Raw genomic sequence first — 19,783 nt, 5'->3', positions numbered from 1 at the left:
CTGGTCTGCTATCTAGTTACTAGACATCTTCCATCATCAAGGAATTAATGTTTCTTCTCCTTATTCATTTAATCAGTCACTATCTCCCATCTACTTTTCTATCAGCTGGGATTCAGTGGTGAACAGAATGAAAAAGGTAAATATTCTCCTGAAATTTGTATTCTAACAGGGAGTCATGCAATAGAACAAATAATTGACAGCTGGAAATAGGTGTCAATCTTATTTCCTTTCTTTTCCTCACTCCATCAGCATGGATTTTCATGGTCTCCAATACCGCACTGTCGCAGACCCAGCAACTCACTTCACAGAGGGGGGCATAAAGCAACAGCTGAAGGAAAAGTCTCATCGCCATCGTCACTGAATGTCTCCTAGCAAAAGACACATGGCAACCACTACTCAAAGCTGCTGACCTTATAGACAAGTAAAAAGTCCTACGGAAAATCCATCCTTGGAGGCAAGGAGGCTTGCTTTGATAGCTTACGATTCTATCTTCAGTATAAGGTACGCACCCTGAACCAGCACCCAATATATAGTACTTTTTCACATGGACAAAACACTCAGTTCTGAGAACTAAGTGATAGAGACTCCATTCCCTACACAGCTCTTAAAACTTAAAACTTAAGCCTCTAAATTTTTGGTGTAGACAAATGCCCTTGGGAAAAATGTATTTTTAGTACTTACTTAGTATTACAGTCTGTAGCTTTCCTTTTGTATTTTTAATTTTCGTCCCTGGGGATTTCCCTTGAAGTTTTGGGATTGTGGCTATGATTTTATAAGAATGTTTATTTTATTTGAGATTTGCGTGTGCTCCTAGTAGGAAGATTTTTATGACTATATACTCAATAATATTGCGAGAAGCAAATGTTCCAAATTTTCAAAATGTCAGAATGAAATTTTAATATTAGAAGAAAAGTAATACACCTTCCATAAAGATGCTTTAAGTTATAATGAAAAGCCTAGGAATTACTCCTTCGGAAGAGGAAAACAGTGCATTCTTGATTTTACATGAGATATTTACATTATATAAGGTTGGAACATTTAAGAATGAGTAATCAAGTAATTATCAATTAAAATGAGATAGCCTCTTCCTATTGTTAAATTGGATATCGAAAAATAGTTTTATATTCTGTACCAGAATAGGTTCAGAAAAACCAGCATTCTTGATCACTGGTGGTGGGAGCTGAAATCCAAATAAAATTTAGGAAAAGTGAACTGAAAATCTCTATCAAGAATCTCGAAATGTGTTCTGAAAATATCGTCTGATATTTCTAACTAACACTGTTGTAAAAATATTTTAACTTAAATACTATTTGTAGGAAGAGATTTGGAAATTAGTGCATTATTCACCCAGTAAATACTTGCTGAGTACCTGTGATGAGTCAGTATGAAGTGCCTGCAAAAAGACAGTGCTTCTGGTCTCTAGGAGCTTACAGTTGTGGAGGGGGGGAGACAGCCAATAAGCAAATAAACATGATACAGATGATGTGGCAATACGTACTATGAAGAAAGAATGCTATTCCATATAGCTGGCACCTTCTATATGTCCAGTAAAGTGACAGAGAAGAGTTCTGAACAAAGGTACATCCTTCTTTTGCACAACAGTGAAGACAGCTGTGCCGTTTTGATTTGATTGCAGTGTCAAGTTTCCGATAGACTTAGCACAGTGGACAGTAGCTCTAGAATCCAGACTCAAGGAGGAATCAAAATCCTCATCTTACTAAGAATTGATGGCCCTGATCACATCTGATTTTCTTGAGGTTTTTGCAAATATTTGAGAACGAGCATGGTGAGGGATGGGAAAAACATCGTTTGAACTCTACTCCTGTCCCCAATGCCAGTTCAAATGAGAGATGACATTTAATCCTCCCCACCCATCATTATGTGAACTGCTGATTTCAATAAAACACCCCTTTATCTGACTAATCAGGAAAGTAAAAAACTTCTTTAAGCAATAGAACATTGACAAAAGATGGGTTTAGTTATTTTGGAAGTCATAAATAAGCCATAAACTCAGTGAGACAATGATTGGTAAAACACAGTAAATAATTTCTTGAATTAAAACGACCAAGAAAACAGTTGCACACATTTCTCTTCAAATATAAATATATACTATATATTATGTTTTTTATTGAGTTTTCTCAAATATCACTATATTTTTTAGTATAGACAAATCTAATTTTAAATATTGTTATATTGTTGCATACCTTTAAATGACGGAATGCACACATTTCATTGGTTGCTTTACTTCTTTTTTTCCATCTCTATTCATTCATATAAATCACCTTTCTAAAATATATTTATTTGTTTTTAAATTCCAACCCCTTCCAAAACAAATTTTTTAAAAATCTACTAAAAAGCATTACTCTGCTGTCTTTGCAGCCAATAAAGATAGTGAAACATTTGCTCGGCAATGAAAGCTGTACACAAATTGCAGAAAAATACATTAAGAAGGTTCTAAAATCAACTATTTCATGAACAAAATGAAAATGCTGAAATCCCTAATTCAGACAGCTGTACCGAATCCCCAGTTATTATGCTGATACACTACAAGCAAATGCACTCTATAAGGGATATTGAAAGATAACTAAGAGAAGCTTTTGACATCCTATGTCTTGGGGAATGCTCTATTTTTAACTCAGAAAAATTCACACACATTTCTTTTGAAATCTTAGACAAAGAACTTTCTCTCTTGATGACCTTACTTGCAAGTTCTCTACCAGAAATGAATTGTTTGGGGAAAAAAAATTTTCAAGTTTGGAAATGGATAATTTACCCCAGCATATTGACCCTTTTCTAATAGAATAGAGTATGGTAAGTTTTCAAAATAATCTCTCCCTTTCCTCTCCCCTCTCTGTGGTTCAAAAGCACATGGACCCTTTCAGTTTTCTAATAATCAAAAGCTAGATATGGATGAAAAGGAAAAAAAAAAACCAGACTTTACTATTCTGCTGGCTTTTTTTCCTAATGAGCTTAACATTTAATAATATGCTGTTGATAAGGGAAGACAGTATCACTGTTGTTTAGAATAGAAACAACCTCTCTCCCTGCTGACTGTACCAGGGAATCTCTGTGAAGCATCGCACCAGAAGGGTGCCATCTTAGCCACCTCAGTCAGCCACATGAGCCCCATCTCCACCCATTTCTTTCTCCTCCATCCTCAAGTTTTTCAAACAAAGTCTGGGGATCAAAGAGAATCCAAATCCACACTAAAATTACCATACTTTTTTTTTTTTTTTTAACTGAGCAATGTGCTTTTGCAAACTGCAAAGATTCCTAAAAGGCAAGGCAAAACCAGGTTACTTTCTTTGTAAGACTTCCCCTGCGGAGGAGAGCTTGCCTTTCTACTCTTCACGCACAATAAAAGAGGAAGAAACAAAGTAACTGAGGATGTGATTTCTAGGCAGAAGTTGTGAAGATACCCTATTATTTTCTCCCCTACTGAGCTGGGTAACAATCTGGCTTGCTTTATTAAGTACTGTTACTCAAATAAAAATAATTAAGACAATCACCCTGGTGAAACTTTCCTTACAAAAAATATAAACCTCTCCAAGATAACAGGAAGTAGACTGGGGCTTCTGCTCTTGTACTTGACTGCAAATTGAAGAGATTTTATTCATTCAGTTTCCTTAGATACTGTTATTACTGGTTTATTTAAAGAACAATAAACTTATGTTCTTAAATTCAGATTTATCTTTCCTAATGAATGTGAGTCATTAGAATGGTTTATATCTAGAAAGATTTTCTTTGAGAATTTTAAAAGCCACATAAGTAATTTGCTATTACAATTATAATGCAATCCTCTTTAAAACTGGGAAATGTTATAAAATAATAATAAAATGTTAATATAGAATTTGCAAGTCATTTGCATATCAATCCCATGGGAAAAGCATGGCAGGGTAAGTTTGCTAATTTTGTGAAATTACGTGACCATACAGGTAACAAACACCAAAGTTGGTCTAGAACTCATATCTTCTGTTTGTAAATCTCCCTCTTTTGACTCAAATCGATCTCGAGACCAGTTAAATATCAGAAAGTCTTATCAAGTACAAGAGAAAATTCTTCTTTGAAGAACTCTAAAACTGGGGTTGCTCATTTATTATTGGGTAAAATCTAAAGTGAAGGGTGAAGGAGGTAGATGAGTAGAGGAAAATAAAAGATTAGAGAAGGTTCCTTTAGTCCAGAAGAAGTTTATCATTTTGACTCTTTTCAAATGGAGCTGAAATAAAATTAAGTGGAGCTGATAAAATAGTCACAACAGTCCAAAAACTAAACAACAACAAAACTCTTCAATGGAGAACAAATGGGGTGCAATCTTGAATAAAGTTCTTGTTCAAAACAGACTCGAATGCCTCAAGTAATGGAACGCACTTAATATGGGCAACCCTATTTTTGAAATTGTGCTTATTTCAATAAAATTGAGTATGCTTTCCACAAACATTTGTAATATTCATTTTAAATTATTGAAACAAAGAAGGAAATTTTGTCAGGACATTTATCTTCTTACTAATCAGTTATTAGCTTACTGTTTTTAGAAAAATAGGTAATGTGTAAAATACTGTCTATAAACAATAATTCAGGAAAAAGTGTGCTCTTATATGTAGCTTAAGCAAAATAACATATTTGAATGATTTTGTCAATTTCTAATGAGTTCTTTAATTCCAGTGGCAACATTGCCAAAAGCTTTAGCAGAGAAACATCAATTTCTAGGACATGTTTATTAGTTATTGGAAAATTTTTCCAAATGTTATCAACTGCATCAATTTAATTACATTCAACAAAATTTATTCAGCATGGACTATGTGCCAAAGATTATGCTAAGAGCTATTACCTAAAGAGGAAGTGTTATCATTGATGACTAATTAGCAATTATCTTATACTTAAAAGCCACTTGACACCATATGTAATGACACCTTTGCAGGGGAGGAAGAAATTTTCCTCTACCCCTCGAGGTTCTTCTAGCTGGTCTAAGAATTAAATTGACGTGAGACAGATTAATAGGAGAAAATCCAATTTAATTGCATATGTACAGGAACCCCACATACATGAGAGGGTCAGAGACCCCACATATGTGAAAGGTTCAGAGAGAAAAAAGATAAAACAAGACATATGTGCCATCTTGAGCTAAGGAATGGGAAGGGGGCCTGAGGCTTCAGAGGGGAGGAGGATAATTCACGGGACGATAAGAAGAGCAGGTGTTCACTAATTAGAGATTTGTCTTGCCATGCAGATAGGTCATAAAAAGTTATTCCTGGTAATAACTCTTATTATGGGCAAGGCCCTCAATTTACATTCTTCAAGGCCCTCAATTTACATTCTTCAAGGGAGAGGCAAAAGTTTCTGCTGAGCCCACAGGGTCTGGATTGCCTTTAGCTCAAAATATCCCGCATCCAAAGTGGCACATCTTGGGGACGCCTGTTCTGAACTTCTTCACCTTCTTTCCTTAAGCAGCTTGGAATTACAGAGCAAAAAGGAAGTGAGTCTGCAACCAAGGTTCAGCTAACCACTTTTTAGGATACTATCTAAGTGAAATTATCTTTATTCTTTTATGTTTAGTACTGATTATTAATTATAAAAGTGGTTTTGCTATCCAGCACATTCAAAACAAGATTTCTTCAAATGGAAAAATATATAAATGGACATAAATAGCCCCTCTCTCATACCATCTTTTAGTTTTCAAAACCTGTACTAATTACATGATCTCCATTAGTTTCACTTTATCCATTCATCACACAGGCTTTTTGTCTTTGTGAAGAGGAAGGCACACCAAGCTGAGGCCTATTTTTAAAATAAACCTTTCCAACTGATATGGAAAAAGAAAATATTTTCATATTTGAAAATAAGAAGAGACAAAATTTGGCAGGAATATGGATTGGGAAAATTGCCATACTTAGGAAATTATGAACAAAAGATCAGAGGCAAACTAACAAAATAATGTGATAAATGCTAGAGAGTGACCAGGAGTGATGCTGGAACCACCGAAATGCCCTGTATCTGTACCGTCCAATATAGCAGCTGCTAACCATATGTGGTATTGAGAACTTGAAATTTGGCCAGGACCACTGAAGAAATAAATTTTTTATTTTATTTAATTTTGATTAATTTCATTATACATATGAAAACTAATACTCTATTCAGTTATTAGAAAACATTTAAGTATTATGAATTAAAAACTTTATTTTATTTATTTCAGCACTCTCTTCTCCCATTATTTCTGTTATGTGTGGTTACGTGTTACATCAACATTCTGGAGGGACCGACATCAAGATGTTGGCTGCAAGGTGTCCTCCAAGATGTCTGTGTTTGCATCCACGCCTCAGGTATCAGTCCCTTAATCAACATTGTGTTGCCCCAGCTTGCTTTCCGCCAAACTCCTCCCAGGTTGCATTCTGAGGCTGTTTCCTGTCAGTGATTTCTGTGGCATTTATAGCTACACAGCACACACAGGGCTGTGGGAAATTCGGTGGAACTGTCTGTGGTCATTTGCTACTTAGGCATATCACACAAATCTTTTCCTTTATTCCTATAAATCTGAGTATCTTTGTCTTTCACACACCCTGTTCAAATCCTGGCTTCACACTTACTAGCTTTGTGACTTTGGTATATTACCTAGCCTCTCTGTATCTGAGTTTATTCTTCTTTGTAAGAGCATAACAATAGTATATACCTCATAGGCTGGTTTTGAGGATTTAAAAAGTTAAATACTTATAAACCTTTTAGAATTCTGTCCTATACATTGTAAACTCTCTACCACTGTCAACTCTCACGTCTTGTTTTCAAGATCCTAAATTATATGCAGTAATAAGTCATTTTTGAGTGTTTGAGATTCTTAGTAAGTTTTTGTTTGTTTGTCTGTTTGTTTAATCCCAGCATAGGAAATATTGCTCAGGTTCATTTACGATACACAGGATAAAACTTAATTCTGCCTGTGATTACTTCTTCTCAAGATAAATGTCATGGGGTCCTGCCCAGTGGGATAGTAGCTACGTTCACGCACTCTCCTTTGGAGGCCCAGGGTTCGCCAGTTCGGATCCTGGGCGCAGACCTACGTACCACTTATCAAGGCATGCTGTGGCAGGCATCCCACATACAAAATAGAGGAAGATGGGCACAGATGTTAGCTCAGGACCCATCTTCCTCAGCATAAAGAGGAGATTGGCAGCAGATGTTAGCTCACGGCTAATCTTCTTCCAAAAATAAATGAATAAATAAATAAATAAATGTCGTCAGCCACTCTCTCACACTTACACACACATAAGCAACCACGCTCCTAACAGACGTAAACTTGCAGTTATAAGAACAAGATTTATCGTCCTTCAGCTTCCTGTGGAAAAATCTCTGTTGTTCTATGATCTGCTTTATTTCATGTGGCAGCCACTGTAGCTCACCTGACTCAACTTCTATTTCCAGCCCCTCTCTCCCTTGTCTGACTCCATTACAGAGGATGTAAAAGCCAATAATTTGAATCATCAGCTTTCCTTTCAGCAAAAGAATAAGCCATGCGCCACGGTATAGGACAAAGAGATGTAAGCAGAACGCTTCTGGTTCTGTTTCCTCCCTGTCTGCGATTTTACTGTTTGAAGGGAAACAACTGGAGGGCTGCAGGGTCAACAACTATTCTATGACCAAGAAGGAAAAGCCTTTTGATTTCTCAGGAAACCTGTTTATGATGAGAAATAAGGAATAAGTAGGAAGAACATTCCAGGGAGTGAAAGTAACATATGCAAAGAATATGAGGCAGAACATATTATAGTAATAAAAATAAAAACTTCCCATTCTCCAAATTCAAGAAAAGATTGACTGTTGTCTGGCCATTGCCCCAAACTGTGAATTATTAACCACCAGAACTGACTTTGAATCGGTCCCAATCCAACTGTGTCCAGCCTTTGTTTCAGGAACAACACCCCTGGACTTCAACCAATCAGGAACAGGATCACTTTTCTGAAAGCCAATCAGCATCAGCCTCATTCCAGTGGTTATACTTCTGAACGTCAGTCAGCTGCAGCCCTGTTCAGAAACCAGGCTTCCACAGGAGACAGCCAGCCAACCCCTAAACGTTTATGTTCTGAACGTTCTCCGCTTCCAGAACTCCTAGTTTCCTAAAACCCTTTATGAGATCAGCATTTTCTTAAGAGACACTGTGCTTTGAAATTGCAATTCTCCCTTACTCAGCAAGGAACAAACTACGCTTTTTAATTTTTTGGTTTGTTTCTGATACTGAGTGGTATCTTGTTTTGATAGTATGAAGTCAGATCAAGTTCCTGGAGGAACAAATGGAAGTTAAAGCTGAAAGAATCTCTGTCAGCCAGATGACAGAGGTACTTCTTGGCCATGCCTTATATCTTTCAGCTTTGTACCAAGATTACTGAGGAGCCATTGAAAGATTGCCAGTTGGTGTAGGGGAGACTGTAATGATAAAATTTACATTTATGAAATGTTATTTTAGCTCCAGATTAAATATGGAATTGGAGACATTTCGTGGAGGCACTTCCACGCATACATCAGTATCCATTTAGCAAACAATGATGGCAGCTTGGAGTAGTGAAGTATTGGTGGTGATGGAGAAAACTTATCAGATGTGAGAGTTGGTTACAAAGTAAAATCAAAAGAACTTGTGAACAGATTAAAGAAAGGGTGTGAGGGAACAGGGGAGTGTTATGCCTGAATTTTTGTATTTGGACTTTTGCTACTAAATGGAGTGTGGGCCAATCATCAAGATCGGGGTCAATAGAAAAGAATCAGGTTGGAAGCAGGAAAAGAAGATCATGAATGTATTCTGATATGATGAGTTTGCAATACCTTTGAGATTTCTATGAGAAAATTTCAAGGAGCCATCATGGAATACATAAGTCTGGAGCTCAGAGGAGAGTTCGGGGCTGAGAAGATCAATATAGAGTCATCTACTTGTAGAACGCCATATATTCTAGCTTAAAAGAAGGGGCATCTGTAAAGGAGATAGAGAAGAAATACAGAAGAAATGGTCAGAGAGGAGGAGGAAAATCTATAGAGTTTGGTGTCATGGAGGCCAAATAGTCTCTCAAGAAGAAGGGAGTGCTCAATGATATTGAATCCTGCTGAGAGGTCACTTAAGATGAGACCTGCAAAAAACGACCCAAGGAATTAGTGACCTGGAGGTCTTTGGTGACCTCAACAAGAACTATTTTGCTGGAGTGATAGGAAAAGGAACCAGATGGGAATTAATTAAAGTAAAGAGTGGGAGTTGACGAAATGAAAGTGAAAAACCAGAAAGGTAGCCAATCTTGTTAATATAACATTGGGAAGAACAAGGACTGTCTATGGAGATAGCTGGAGAAGGAAAGAGGAAAGGCTTCTCTGGGGGAGGGCTTATTTTTAATGAGAAACTCCCAGCATATAAAAAGCATCAAACTTGTGAAGCTGGGTACCTGAGGGTTACTGTAGATAGTAAGCCAAATTGCTGTTTTCCTGTTTAACTTGAGAGGTAACTCAGGGTTTTCCAGGATTTGTGAGCTTGTTTTCTAGAGGATTTGTGAGTTTGTTTTGCGGAAGAAAGAGAATGCCTTTGGGGAGGTTGCAATCACTAGATGGCCAGCCCTCAGCAGCCCTTGAAGCCCAGAAGTCAGATTGCTCAGGGGCTCATCAGGAGGGGCCCCTTTGTTTCCCTGAAGCGCCTCCCGCCAAGCCCCTTAGCTCTATAAACTCCCTCGGTTTTCTGTCCTTCGAGAGGTGGATTTGAGAGAACCCAGGCTCCCACCTACTCGTTCTGGCCAGTTCGAATAAATCTTTCTCTATTTCCACACACCAATGTCTCAGTGTTCGGCTTATTGTGCATGGGGCACACGAACGTGAGATAAGAGGTTCAGTATCCCTTGTATTTTCAGTAAACTCTGCCTTCTATTAACAATTACAGTGTAGCAAATTCTCATGGGAATGATATTATTTACAAATATGAATCTCCCGAAGAGATACATTAGAGTCCAACTTAAACTGAATCAGTTGATGTGCAATTAGAATTATAACAAAACAGTAACCAATTTCGATTTTTGCATCTTAGTGTATTTTAAAGTTTTTGTCAGCCTAGGATTGTTGACTTCATAATAATGATTTATTTCTTAATAAAGTCTTGCTTTTATTTCTTGTTAACTGTTAGAGCTTCCATTAACAACTATATTGAGAAAAGATTTCCACCCTCAGGCGGCAACTGCAGTTATACACATATATTAGCATGGGGTAGCAGAAAGAAAATTGCAAAGTGAACTTAAAAGAGATCAACTTATTATTTTGCTTTATTCTTTTTATTTCGTCTTGAGAGCATTGTTCATTGGTCGGATTGCTATTCTGTGGAAATGTTAGCTTGAGTAAATAATTGCTTTTGAGGCAGAATTTAACTTCACCACAGTTCAAAAGTTATCTCATAATAATGCCAGAAATCTACAAGTGAGTAGATAGTAAGAGGCAATCAATGAATACACAAAATTAAGACCTGAAAAGAGAACAAGGATGCAAAGATCACTTGCATAACTAACTGGGAAAAAAGGGCCACTAAAATTTTAGGCACATAAAAGGGTTTAACATCACATTTGCATGACCACAGAAATGATTACACGAGGTAAGGAAAGGAGGAATCAACAAATGCAGCTGACAGACCAAGGAGTAGCATTAGTTCAACTAGAAGTCGTACCAGTGTATGCCTTTTGAATACTTTGCCAAAGAATATCTGAAGTTCTCCTTCAAGTAAACAAGTGTTTCAACATAAGGGAAAAGTACAAATGCCCCTTATCCTACAGGCTTTGATCCAGAAAGGTAAACAAGATCAACAGAGAGCCCAAAATACAGGAGCAAAGGATTTTATAACATTCTCAAGCCTTTCAGTCTTGTCAGAATTCAAAGAGAAAATCGTATCATACCACTGAATCTTCCCAGTTGGACTGTCTGCCACTATTGCTAAACCTCAGGGACCGGCCAAGCCGTGCCCTTTCCCTGGGAAATGAGAGCTGAGATCCAGCTGGCTATCTGCTCCTGTTTCAGGTCTGGTACAAGGGTGTCTAACGCCACAGAGATGTGTGAATCTCTGAACTTTCTGCCAATATTAACTGCTTTCTCATTTTCTAAGTTAACTAATAATAAAACCTATAGCTTTTACTGAATATTGATTATGTGCCATTGATTGGGCTGTTTCCTTTCTATATATTATCTCATTCATCATTCTCCTAAACAAATTATGAGGTTGATATTACAATTATTATTTTTCCTATCAAGAGACCAAGCTACAAAGTAATTAAGTGTATTTTAAAGTTCACACAGATAGAAATATGATAGAGCAGAGATTTAAACTCAGGCAGTCCAACCCCAATATAGAGACTTTAAATTACAAATTTAGAAGGAATCATTAGGTACATTAATAGATGAAATTATTTTAATATATCACTTTATCTTGTAGCAATTATATATTGGAATTATATTAAGAAATTTTTCTTTTCAAAGTTTTAATACTTAAGATTTAATTCCATATATGTATTGCATATTTAGTCTTATCCTTTCTACATTTTATTTTTTATTTTTTCTTAAAGGTTGGCACCTGAGCTAGCAACTGTTGTCAGTCTTTTTTGGCTTTTTCATTGCTTTTTCTCCCCAAATCCCCCCAGTACATAGTTGTGTATTTTAGCTGTGGGTCCTTCTAATTGTGGCATGTGGGACTCTGCCTCAACGTGGCCCGAGGAGCAGTGCCATGTCCGTGCCAGGATCCAAACCAGTGAAACCCTGGTCCACTGAAGCGAAGCATGGAAACTTAACAACTCAGACACGGGCCAGCCCATCTACATTTTATTTTGATGAATTTATATAAATATTTTATTTCTTTGGATTTTATAAGTAAAAACATATTTTTAATCTTCATTTTTTTACTTCACTATTTATACATCTAGCATATTGGGATTTTCTTCACATTAATTTTTATGTTTAGACATGTTTGTTATATTTTTGATCTCTCTTTAACATTTAAAAGAACTTTTATAACTGTGTTTCTTCCAATATAGCAGACTAAATGTCTTAAAAGAGCTCTTTATAACAACAAGAGTAAAATGGAGCAAACATCTTTTAAAAAGCATTGCTAAACTGGTACAAAAATAAAGAAAACCCCTTGGGGATAAAAATGAAGAGGGAATGGAAACCAGAGTATGAGACTGAAATTCTAGCTATGTGTTTCCTGGGGGTATTTATTGACTCCTGAAACCAATGAGATTGAACAATAACAGGCCCAAGGCCCAGAAGACAAAGTCCTGGGCCTATTCAAAGTGTATAACTGGAGTACAGACTCCTGTACAAAGTCAGGATGCTCAGATAAAGCAAGGACTAGAAAAACTGCCTTTCCTTTAAAGCAAGGTGAGATAACATGCCATCAGTGTGATTTAAGAAACCCTAAAGTACAAACTTAAACTGGTCCTAGGTTAGTAACTTGCTGGGGCACGTGTGAGGAGCAAATGTAAGTCTTTACTAGGGGCAGATGCTGTACATCTCCCAATATGCCCACAGATTATGACCCCCTCCCTGCCATGAGTTTCTTATCCAAAATTAGAAAGCATCAAGAAAACAAAGGACTCTCCTCAAGCGTCAGCAAACTAATAAACAACATGACTATGTCAACAACTTCAGATATCCCTTTGTTGGATAAAAAATACAAAATATATATGTCTACAATGTATAAAAAGTAAAACACACAAATGAAAATGAAAACAGGAACAGCTGAGATACATTTCCACCCTTGACCTCCTATATTCGATTCTGAACAGAGTCTCAAACAGTCGTTTTAATATGTACGTCAGATCCGGTGATTCCTCCTCTTAAACCTAGTGATGGCTCCCATCTCACTCAGAATAAAGCTGAAGTCCACACAATGGCCTACAAGGCCCCGTGTGATGTCACTACCATCACCTGTCTCTCCTTTTCTCCCGCCTCATTACATGCTGCAGCCAGACTGGCCTTCTTGCTTTCTTTGACCCCACTTTAGTAACTTGGCATTGGCTAACACTTCTGCTTGGAACTGTCTTGGGGCCAGCCTGGTGGCGCAGCAGGTAAGTGCTCATGTTCCACTTCATCAGCCCAGGGTTCGCTGGTTCAGATCCTGGGTGTGGACATGGCACCACTTGGCACGCCATGCTGTGGCAGGCATCCCACATATAAAGTGGAGGAAGTTGGGCACGGATGTTAGCTCAGGGCCAGTCTTCCTCAGCAAAAAGAGGAGGATTGGCAGCAGTTAGCTCAGGGCTAATCTTCGTCAAAAAAAAGGAACTGTCTTTCCTCAGATATCCTATCTGCACCCTTTACTTCCTCACATCTTTAGAATCTTGCTCAAATATCCCTTTCTTAATGACACGTTCCATTGCCAATCTTTTTAAATAGTTACCAACTTCCAACCACAGCCCTACCAAGCTCCTATTACCATGTGTGTGCTTTACTCCACATTTTCTTTTGCATAACCCTTCTTGTCTCCGATGGAGTTACTTCTTATATTTATTATTTACTGCCTGCCTTGTCCCACTGTGCTTCAAATGGACAAAGATTTAGTTTTTGTCTGTTTTTATTTTTTATTAGAATATCCCAAGTGCCTAAGATGTACCCGGCATAGTAGGCAAATTTGTTTAATGAGTACGATCAAATAAAATCAGGCGAATTTGAAAAAGAACCAACTTATCCTTCTAGGACCTAAAAATATAATTAATGAAGTTATAGTTTTGACAGATTAAATAGCAGCTTGTATAAGGCACAAGGGAAAAATACTAAACTGGAAGCACAATTCAAGTGTAGTAAAATTAAAGAAATTACAAAACCTTGACAATGACATTGGGGAGAAAAATAAGAGGTTAAGCTATATGGAGAATAGTATGAGAAAGTTGACCTCTACTTGAAGTTTCACTAGAGAGGCTGAATTTAAAGCAGATAATGATTGGGAATTTTCCAGAATTGAAAAAATACATATCCTTCAATTCAGGAAATCCAATAAATCCCAAACAACAAAATCTCCACATGCAAGCATGTGCACAATGAGAGTAGAAAAGATAAAAAGAAGCTTCAATAAGAAGCCTAAAACTACTAGATTACCCACAAATAATGACAATGGTAACATCTCAATAGCAACAGTGGAAGCTACCACACAATGAAAAACTATCTCCAAAATGTAGGGAAAGGATAAATCCTAAGAATATCTCAGAATCCACTCAGATGAACTATCATTAATGAAAGAATATGAAATAAAGACCCTTTCAGGGAAGCAAAAAACAGAGAAAATTCACCAATAAGTGACCTTAATCAAGAGAATTTCTGAAGGATGGAATTTCAAAGGCGGAAAATCACTCCAGAAGGAAGTTGTGATATTACAGAAGTTATAATGAGTAAAGAAATTGGTAAACATCTGTGTAAATCTAAAAGTACATTTATTTTTTTAATTAATTAATTTTTTTTTTTGGAGGAAGACTGGCCCTGAGCTCACATCCGTGCCCATCTTCCTTTGTTTTATATGTGGGACGCCTGCCACAGCATGGCTTGATAAGTGGTGCATAGGTCTGCACCTGGGTTTGGAAGCAGTGAACCCAGTGCTGCCAAAGTGGAGCACGCAAACTTAACTGCTATGCCACCGGGCTAGCCCCTAAGTATACAGTTATTTTATAACATGGTAACAATAATTTTGAATTTAGGAGGTTCATAAAATAAGGCAGAACTAAATATTTGACAATATAAGTGAGAAGAAAATTATAGGAGTTGAAGTATTTGAAGTCACTGTATTCTTTAGGAAGAGATGTCAAGTAAGTTTCAACACGAACTGTGTTAGTTCCGGTTCTGGGGAAGCAGATCCTGAGATCCTTATTCTTATAAAGTGATTTGATGGAGTGCTTTACACTTAACAGTTGTGCACCACGCTGTATGTATGTCATATCTCACAATAAAGAGTAAAAAATGGAGAGAAAGGCAAAAGAATAAAACAAAAACTTGTGGAGGCAACTAATATGGTACTTGGAAGTAAACATGTTGCTTTAAATGCTTGTATTAGAAAAGGAGAAACGAGAACAATGTATTCCACTTAAGAAGTTCAAAAAGTACAACCACACTAATCTATAGGAGTAGAAGGAAGGAACCAATAAAGACAAGTGTGGAAGCTGCATAAACAAAATAGGGAAAAATACAATATAAAGTAAAATGAAAACATCTTCTTTGCACAGATTAGTAAGATACACAAAATTCTTCCAGTTTGATGAAAAGTAAAATACTTTTAATATTAATTAAAACACTTAAAAACAGTAGTATCCTAAATTATGACTTCTAAAAGTTCTCAACAGGCATGCAGAAGTTGATCAACTACCCCTGGGGAAAGTCACAACCCCTGCTCATTGCCAGAACTCTCCTATGTTAGGAAGAAAAAGGCTTAAGTCATTGGGGGAGGGGCAACATATTTTCTTGTCACTAGGACCATGGGGGATGATAGAATCAAAAATCTGTATCTGCATTTTGGGGAGAGTCAGGGAAATCTCCTTCCCACTCTTAAGAACCAAGCAGAGATATGCTGTTTCTGGGGAAGAGCAGAAATAGAAACTGTATGTCACTAAAGGAGGGGCAGAAAATCTCTTGGGCTCAGGATCCTGACATTACAGAAACAAAGACATTACAAAGCAGATTCCTGCTACCACTGGGAAAAGGGCAGAGAACTTTCGCTTCACCCAAGATTCCCACAGATCACAGAGCCAAGACACAGCATGGCTGCCCTGGGGAAGAAGACAGAGGTAGGAATTCTGTAAAAGCCCCTCCCTCGAGGCCTAGGCACACATGCACTGCCTAAGACAGAGACTGGGCAAGGTGAACTGAGGAGCCCTCCTCCCCCAACCAGGACTCCAGGATTAAAGTAAAAGAATAGCCATTTATCCACCAGTGGGAGACGTAAGAAGCATGGGGAGAGACCCCTCTGTGGGGCAGTCAGTCTTGAAGGACTAGAGAAAGCAGAGGATAGAGAAGGAATACTGAGGGTATCCTCTGGCACCCAAGAACCCACACTACATGCAAGACAACAGCAACCCACTGTTTAATTAAACATGGAGGCTGTTAGATTGGAGGGACTCTAAAGCCTTGGTGGCTTAAATAAGCCTGTAAACACCTCAAGGTTATGAAATGGAAACCTAAGGACAACCAATCATAAACAGCCAACTAGGCTTTGATTGATTGGCTATAGCCAATCAGTAATTTTCTTGCTTTGCTTCTGTCTTTTCTCTGTAAAAGTTTCTCTCCCAAGGACCTGTCAGTGGAGCACTTCTAACTGCTTCTGGTTTAGCGCTGCCTGATTCTAGTCAATTTTTGCTCCAATAAACTCTTAAAATTTTAATATACCTCAGTTCATCTTTTAACACCACCACTGAAGAAATTTGAAGTCTGTGATGGACTTTGGGTAATAACAGCAACAATAAACTCAAGCCAAACTCAACTACTGATAACATAGAATCAAAGTCACACACATACATCCTGAAGGAAGCTTATCCATTTCCGGTCATAAATAATATTTATTGAAGTCCCCCCCATTATCCTACATATAATGCCTGACAATCAATTAGAATTAAGAGACACGCAAAGAAACCAGAATATAATGACTCATTGTCTAGACATAAAGCAATCAAGAAGGGCAGATTCAGTAAGAACCCAGATATGGAATTATCAGAGAAGAACATTAAAATAGCTATTATTATCAAATTTTATTATAAATACATGTTAACACAATAATTTTTTAAAAACAGAAAAAATAAGTGCTTAAATATAATAATGATTATTAAAAATATTTTTAAAAATTATTAAAATTTTTAAAATTTAAATTTTCAAAATTATTAAAATCTCAAATGTATTAAAATCATTAAAATATTAAAATTATTTTTGAAAAATTATTAAAAATTCCATGAGTAGATGCTGAAGTAGAAAAGATGAACATCATGAATGAATTCATGGTGAGTTTCACCAAAGAGTTGGAAACTATGAAATAAGAGTTATATGGAAATGCTAGGAGTTTTTAAAAAATCAGAGATGAAAAATTCCTTTGGTGGATTTATGAGAAAAGTAAATACAGCTAAGTAAAAATCAAAGAACGTGAAGATAGGACAATGGAAATTAATCAAAATGAAAAATAAAGAGACAAATGAATAGGAGTGAGAAAGAGACCTGAGGAGCTCTGGGACAAAATCAAATGATCTGACATACAGGAATATAGAGTTCCAGGAGAAAAGAGAGAAAATGGGGCAGAAGAAATGTTTGAAGAGATAACAGCTGTGAATTTTCCAAAACTAGTGGAAGACACCAAAGATCCAAGAACCTCTGTGAACACTAAAAGTAGGATAAACACACACACACACACACACACACATCCTGGAGACAAATCAAAGATCAAAAGGAAACCATGAAAGCAACTGGAGAAAAAATAAACATTACACAAAGGTGAACAAAGGTAAAAACTAAGTAGAATTCTTGTCAAAAACTATGCAAGATAATAAAGTGATATTTTAATGTGTTGAAAGAAAACAAAAAATGTTCAACCAGAGTCTATACCCAGTGAAGAAAATAATCTTACAGAACTAGAGCAGAATGAAATACTTTCAGACAAGTAAAATCTAAGAGAATATATTGCAAATAGATTTACAACACAAAAGAAATTAAAGAAAGTTCTTCAGAAAAAAGAATTGTGATACCAGATGGAACATTGAATTTACACAAATAAATTAAAAAAATAAAGTAATTACTATTTTCTGATTTTTTTTTTTTTTTTGTGGAAGATTAGCCCTGAGCTAACTACTGCAAGTCCTCCTCTTTTTTGCTGAGGAAGCCTGGCCCTGAGCTAACATCATGCCCATCTTCCTCTACTTTATACGTGGGATGCCTACCACAGCATGGCATGCCAAGCGGTGCCATGTCCGCACCCGGGATCCAAACCGGTGAACCCTGGGCCGCTGAGAAGCGGAACGTGTGAACTTAACAGCTGAGCCACCGGGCCGGCCCCTATTTTCTGATTTTTAATCAACTTAAAAGATGATTTGCTGTACAAAGGTAAACTACTAACCATTTATACTGAAGTTTATAATATCTATAAAAGGAAAATGTATGACAAAAAATAGCACAATGGATAGAATGAAGGAAATGTAATATACTCATACTGTACATGAAATGGTATGTTACTTAAAGATATTCTATGATAAGTTAAAGACGCACATTGAAAACCCTGGAGCAACCACAAAAAATAAGTAAATAAAAGTACAACTAATGAACCAGTGATGGAGATAAAACAGAATAATAAAAAATAATTAATTCAACTGAGGAAGGGTAAGAAGGGAAAAAGTAACAAAGAACATAGAGAAGATATAGAAAGTAACTAGCAAGATGGTAGATTTAAATTGAACCATATTAATGATTTTATTAAATGCAAAGTTCAAAGCAAACCAATTTAAAGGCAGAGATTGCCATGTCAAGACCTCTTTGCTAATTACAAGAAATGTATGTAAACATAAAGATATAAACACATTAACTATAAAAGGAAAAATATATGTACTAAAAGATATACCTAAAAGATAGAGCTAGAGTGGCTACATTTATATGAGACAAAATATAGTTCAAAACTAAGAGTGTTACCAGATAAAAAGATGGACATTACAACATGACAAAGAGGGGATAATTCATCAGAAACACATAACAATGCTGTCTATGCACCTAACAAAAGAGCTTTAAAATAGATAAAACAAAAACTGACAGCTCCAAAAGGAGACATAGGCAAGTCCACAACATTAGTTGGAAAATTCAACACTCTTCTCTTAGCAACTGATATACAATGTATGCAAAAAATCAGTAAGGGTACAGAAGATCCTAACAGTTATCAGTCAAATTGACTCAAGTGACATTTACAAGGGAACTACACAAGAAGAACATAATGCAGCTTTTCACATGGAACATTGACCAAGATAGACTATATTCTAGCCCCTAAAACAAATTTAATACAATTGAACTCGAAGTTAGATTTTCTCACTGCAAAGTAATTAAACAAGAAATCAATAACAGAAAGATAACTGAAAATTTCTAAAATATTTGGAAATTAAAGAAAAGCAAATTAAAGCCAAAGCAAGCAGAAGGAAATAATAAAGATAAGACTACAAATCAACAAACTTGAAAATATAACAATAAAGAAAACCAATAAAACAAAAAATAGAGTCTTAAATTAAAAATTGATAAACCTCTAGACTGACAAAAGAGAAAGAGAGCAAGTGAAAGAGAGAGAGAGAAGATATCAATTACCAATATCAGAAATGAACATGGGACATCACTACAGATCTCACAGACATTAAAAAGATACTACTCTGAACAACAGTGTACCCATAAGTTCAACAACTTAGATCAGCCCACTTTTTATGTAATGAGCCAGGTAGTAAATATTTCAGGTTTGTGGGATCCCTATTGCAACTACTCAACTCTGTAATGGTAGCATTAAAGCAGCTGTAGTCATTACTATTTACTGACTAGTAAACAAGTAAATACCTTCCCCCTAAGATCAGGAACAGGGCAAAGATGCCCACTCTCACCACTTCTATTCAACAGTTAATATCAATAGGTAATAGTGATCCTAGACATTGCAATAAATAAGAAAAATGAAAAAATAATAGGCATAGGAATTGGAAAGGAAGAAATAGAACTATCTTTATTTAAAGATGATATTATCATCAACAATCCCAAAGACTCTACAAAAACAGCTACTAGAATTACTAAGTGGTTTAGAAAGGAAACAAGGTCAATACACACAAAAAAA

This window comes from Equus caballus, chromosome 9, assembly GCF_041296265.1.
Source record: "Equus caballus isolate H_3958 breed thoroughbred chromosome 9, TB-T2T, whole genome shotgun sequence".
In the NCBI taxonomy this organism is placed as follows: Eukaryota; Metazoa; Chordata; class Mammalia; order Perissodactyla; family Equidae; genus Equus; species Equus caballus.
Note: the sequence above shows the minus strand (reverse complement) of the source record.